At 35.7% G+C, this 6,054-nt stretch overlaps 2 long non-coding RNA genes across 2 annotated transcripts; both read left to right on the top strand.

Annotated features, from left to right (window-relative positions):
- Positions 1-575: 575 nt before the first annotated feature.
- LOC118734773 lies at positions 576-1,942 on the top strand. The gene is made up of 3 exons (XR_004992434.1): positions 576-995; positions 1,099-1,500; positions 1,577-1,942. It is a non-coding gene; the product is annotated as an uncharacterized LOC118734773 (long non-coding RNA).
- A 361-nt stretch (positions 1,943-2,303) lies between these two features.
- LOC118734772 lies at positions 2,304-3,737 on the top strand. Its single transcript, XR_004992433.1, has 3 exons — positions 2,304-3,051; positions 3,124-3,266; positions 3,332-3,737. It is a non-coding gene; the product is annotated as an uncharacterized LOC118734772 (long non-coding RNA).
- The last annotated feature ends 2,317 nt before the right edge of the window (positions 3,738-6,054 follow it).

Below are 6,054 nucleotides of genomic sequence, written 5' to 3'. Positions count from 1 at the left end.
AGATCGATTATCGCTGGAATAAGATCATACTTGAAAAGTGACCAGGCACAATTGGACAAACACTTAGCAGACATTGCGGAAGCGCTGAGGAGTTCTTACCACCAGTCCATTGGATGCACGCCGTACTTTGCTCTATTCGGTTAGCAAATGATCTCGCACTCCGACGAATATGGGATACTGCGAAAGTTAGAAACACTTGACGAAACCGGCTTGCACAGAACCGACAGACTAAAATGTATACGCAAGTCAATATTGGAGAACATTAGTAAAGCGTTCGAGAACTCCGCCAAACGCTACAATTTGCGAAGCAATGCGAAAAATTTCCAAACAGGAGATACCGTTTACCGACAGAACTTCGTGCTGAGTGACGCTAGCAGAAAATTTTGCGCAAAGTTTGACCCAAAGTTCCTTAAGGCCAATGTGATTACGGTTAAAGGCAATTGCATGTATGAATTGGAGGATGAAATTACAAGAAAGCGCGGAATATACCACAGAAAAGATATTCAGGAAGCCAAAGGGGTAATTCACACTGCACCAACACTCTAACAGGGAACAATTGTACTAGCGCACATCACTCGATTGTAATAGTATCTTTTCATATAATTCTCCGCATCATATTCATAGACTTCAAGTTCCATCTCTATAATTTTTTTATTCCCCTCCATACCTTAAAGCATAATAAACATAGCTCTGCAAGTTTCCTTAACCCATCTTTTCACCCATTTGATTTTATATAATCAGTTATCGATAAATTAGATAGCCACCTCAGTTTACATCCAACTTCTGCCGAAATCCCTTCTTTCTTTCTTTTGGGAACCAGCGAGCTGGATACACGGGTGAAAAAAAAACAAGTGAAAATAATATCTATAGTAAACGGAAAGTTAAATCTTACATATATATACCTAACAAAAAGTTGGCGAAAATCAATAAATATCTATTAATTCCGGTGCCATCTTTATATAAAATAATAACGCCTGGATTTTTACACACTAGAGGTAAGATTCCTACCGCAATTTTTATAGTTAGAGACGAAATAATAAAAATTTACCACGTGTGTTCTCAAACTTAGCCAGCGCTAATAGTGATACCTATTTACAGATGTCAATATCCACATCATCCTTTCGTTTGTCAATGCATGCGTTAAGGACATTGGTGGGCTAAACTATTTCCGTAAGCAAGTGCATGCAAATTATTGCTCACACTGATATTCGTGACAACACTGGTCATCCTCAAGAATCCATTCTTGGCGACAGGAATTATAGTGCTACTAAAGTTCTATCAACTTGCACTCTATGATTCCACCTAATTTTAATACTTCATTGTTGTCTCCGGAATTGACACTGAGAACGATAACTCCATTGTGGGTATCACCCACCTGTATAACATAGCCTTCAATACCCGTTTCGACTACCAAAAACCTACGACCTCATCGGCGACCGGCGATAACTTCCAGCATCACTAATTGAATTACATTATTATTCTTCATATACCATTCCTACAGTAAGCTAATGTATACATCACAACGAAAATTCATATATTCGAACGCATTACAAAAAAAAAAACTGTTTATATGCAGGTGAATCAACATCTAATACAGCGAACTGACCTGAAAAATAACAAAAGAAACCTTAACTGAGAATTATTGCAAATGGGATTAATACAATATATAGTATTTACCTTTAGCGTATAATACTTACCTTAGTCTGTAAAATTTACCTTTAATCATTTCCTTACACATAATTTAGATCGTTTCGACGTATTTTCCAAATGTGCCTTCAATCAAGGAGTTTTTGGAATAAAAATTACGCTCAAGATCGCAGAATATTTTATCTTTAAAAGTTTGTTTATTCTAAAAGCACACCTCTCGCTAAGGTATCAAATTATTCGTAATTGTTTGTAGAATACAATACATACTTAAATAGTTCTTAAAATTAAATGCTTCAAAACCTATACGCGATAAACGGAAAATTTTTAAAATTGTGAAATGTAGAGTTACAGACTTTGAGTTACTTGCCATTTCGTTTTTTAAGGTACACTTTTCTTACCTACTACATATGAAGTGTACACATAAGTGCTAAATGCCCATTTAATTTCAAATCAGAATATGGTGTGCTTCAAAAGTTATGACATAATTAATTGTGCCTCTCTTAAAAATTACTTAAAAAATTCACTTGTTTTCATTATTTTTTTTTTATTTAAGCACCTATAATTCAAAAGTTATGCAGCAAATTGATCAAATTTTTTTTGACGCTGCAAGTATAGGTCAATGAATTATATCCAAAAGCAACCAGCTGGGTTTAGTTCACAACAGTGAAAATAAAGTTAAATAACACAAAGGTTACCTGTTTTTTTAGATTCGCCCATATATATGTAAGTGCATAGTCAAACTTGCGATTTACCTATCTACCCTACTGGCTAAGTGGCGCACATATCTATATATAAGTGACCGCTGAAACACAATGCCGACGAACGACGAACTTTTCGCTGCGAATGTTCGCTGTAAAAATTAAAACACACTGTCGTATATGAGAACGACGACTTTCGTCCGACGACTGTTCGCAACGATAGACATATTTCTATCGTCGTCGCTAGCGGCAACGGCAAAATACGATCCATTGTGGCCAAATGCTAAATATTCTCAGGTTTTTAAATCGAAAAGGAAAAATAATGTATTAGTTTTTGTTAAAAATTAATAATCTTACTGTTCGTAAAAATTTTATTTTAGTAAAAACTATTTTCTAACATTTCCTGTTCTTGTTGAACCATTTATTTGTTATTATATTCCTTTTGTGTTCTCAAAGTTTTCTTTTTTACGTTTGGTCACCCTATCAGCTGATATGTGTACAAACTGTTTTTGTGGAAGAAAGTAAACATTGCGGCGAACGAACTTAAATTCTTGTTATTATTGCAAACAAAATGGATATTAATGAAATATTAATAGAAGAAGTTAGAAACATGAATGTTTGTACGACTTATCGAGCAATGAATACAAAAACGTGTTTAAAAAGGCAGTGATTTGGGAAGAAATCGGCAAATCTGTTTCTTTACCGGGTAAGTAAAAATTAAAGGAAGCATTTTGCATTCAATATACTATCGAAGCTATATTTGTAATCATGTAAAAAGCGGTGGAGAGGACTTCGCGACACCTACAAAAGGCGAAAGCGCACTTCGCAACTTAGCTCCGGCAGCGGCGCACCGAGTCCTACAAAAAAGTGGAAATATTTGCAGACGTTGAGTTCTTTAGACAATTACAAGGATTCGAGGCCGTGAGTGTTCACTTTTTGGACTGAGTTTTGATTTTTTGTTTACTTGTTCACACATTCTTGTTTAGAACTGTTGGAAGTGTCCTCCCCGAAGAAAGGGAGCTTGACTTTTTGTTAAATTGCTCCTCATCAACAAGTCTCACAGAGAATCAAAGCTCACCAACAACACCAATAATAGATGAAGGAGAACACCAAAGAAAAGAGCCGCTACCGAGGAAACCATCAAAGAAGCAAGCAGATGCAGAGGTCATGCAAGTTTTTACGGAAGTGGTGCAGGAATGTGCGGTTACAGTGAAAGAGCTCGCATCTGCTGCAATATCAAGTGACCAAGAGCGTGATGCGACATCTTTATTATTTGAAAGCTTGGCAAAAAAAATAAGTGGCGCTGATTTGCGCAGGGCGATGTAAGGCGAATAGAAGCAAAAGTAATTGCTTTGGTTTATGATGAGCTAGCCAACATTAGCAATAAGTGAAATAATTAAGTTTGATCTCTACGAAATTGAAAGCAATTTAAAACATGCACATTGGAGTGAACGGTGGAATATTCATACATAGATTTTAATTTTTTTAATTAAGTGGTTTCATGTTTTTTGTCTTCAACTTGGACAACTTGTGTCATTTCATAATGTATTTTTGGTATTTTATTCGTCGTAAGGTTGTGAATGGTTGCTAAAATTTCATCAAATTTCGTAATTTAATTTGATATTTCATTCGTCAAAAGTACGTAAATAGCTGTGAAAGTTTCGTTAGTTATTCGTAGTTGGTAGACTAAAGTTGTGCAACCATTTACAGTGTTACCACGATTAAAGCCCACATCTTTATTGAAGACCTAGGTGTTAATTCTCTTTTCCTAGGAAGTGTCAATTGTCCCCCGTTGCATCCCTTTGGCTCTAGTTCCGAACCAGTTCTAAATTCAACAGATAAGATCTAGTTCGTTTTGCATCCCTTTTTCTATAGTTCCGAGCCAGTTCCAAATTCGACAGATGAGATCTAGTTCGTTCTGCATCCCCTTTTGTTTAGTTCCAAACCAGTTCCTAATTCGACAGATAATATCTAGTTCGATCTGCATCCATTTTTTATATGTAGTTCCCAACCTGTTATAAATTCGTCACCTTAGATATATATTTCTAATCAGGCTTTTCGAAACATTTCCCTTTTATATTAAATACGATCGGTTGAAGGAAGGGCAATACCATCACAAATGTTTAAACGCATTTATTAAAAATTTATAATAATAATAATAATAATAATAATAATATCCCAACGGTTTTTACCCTCCATTCCCGCCCATCCGCACGAGGGGCGCAGTCCGCATGACGTACGGAACCAATATTATAAATTTTTGTGCCGAGTCACGATAGGCAGGAGTTTGTTAAGTGTCGAGATCTAAAACTGTTCAGCTACAGAACTAAATTCATCAGCTGATCTTATGTATTTATGTCAATAATTCACTTATTGAGAGAGGAGCGTATCGCTTTCTTAATGCTGAAAAGCGGATCTGATATATCAAACGTGCTGGAATGAGAGTTAAAATCCTGGCATAAGCAACGGAGTGGGTCGTGCAATTCAAAATTGGTTTTACAAGCTATCAGAAATATGGGACAAAAGTGTTTTGATACGCGTGAGGGAAGCTTACATCAGCCAGAAGAGACGGACTTGAAATTGAGCCTGTCAGTAATTTAACCATAAAAATTATACCAAGCATTTCCCTGCGACTGGCAAGTGTAGGAAGGTTAATAAGTTTTAAGCGACTCGTATAAGGTGGAAGACTATATTGAGAATCCCATCGGAAATTTCTTAAAGCAAAAAGTAGGAATTGTTTTTGAATTGATTCTATCTTGTCTGAGTAAATTTGATACCTTGGATTCCAAACCACCGAGCCGTATTCCAGAATCGGCCTAACTAATGTTGTAAACAGGGTTTTAGTGATATAAGGGTCACTAATTCTTTTGACCATCGTTTCACAAATGCAAGTACACCTTTAGCCTTGTTGACTGTCACATTAATGTGAAGATTAAAATTAAGCTTAGGATCCATTGTGATACCAAGGTCCACAAAATTGTATACCTGTTCCAGGTTATGGTTACCTATTATATAAGAAACTGGCAGAACAGCTTTTCGCGAGAAGCACATTACTTTACATTTCTTAAGATTTAGAGGCATAAGATTTACTTTACACCAGTAAGCCATGCTGTTTAAGTCTGATTGTAGCAAAGACCTTTCTTTAATTGAAACGTACGATTTATAAAGTTTTACATCATCTGCATACATTAAAATTTTGGAGAATTTTATATCTGTAGAAATATCGTTTATAAAAAGCAAGAACAGAATCGGGCCTAGGTGGCTACCCTGAGGGACTCCTGAAGTAACATCAATAACGTCAGAGATAGTATTTTTAAACAATACCCTTTGTGATCTATCATAGAGGTATGAAGAGATCCAACGTAGAAAATTAGGTGGAAGACCAAGAAGATCAATTTTATAGATGAGCAACGAGTGGCACACTTTGTCAAATGCTTTACTGAAATCAGTATATATAACATCAACAGTTTTGCTCTCCCTAAATGCAACGAGTGGCACACTTTGTCAAATGCTTTACTGTAATCAGTATATATAACATCAACAGTTTTGCTCTCACTAAATGCTTTTGAGATATAGGATATGTTAATTCAAGTAAATTTGTAGAAGTTGATTTGCCCTTGCAAAATCCATGTTGACTGTATGAAATGCTTGAAGTGATAGAGTGCGTCAACCGATTTGTTATAATTGCTTCAAATAATTTAGGAATTGC

Source organism: Rhagoletis pomonella, unplaced genomic scaffold (assembly GCF_013731165.1).
Source record: "Rhagoletis pomonella isolate Grant_MI unplaced genomic scaffold, Rhpom_1.0 Rhpom_scaffold_00002, whole genome shotgun sequence".
In the NCBI taxonomy this organism is placed as follows: Eukaryota; Metazoa; Arthropoda; class Insecta; order Diptera; family Tephritidae; genus Rhagoletis; species Rhagoletis pomonella.
Note: the sequence above shows the minus strand (reverse complement) of the source record. Positions and strands in the feature narration are given on the sequence as shown.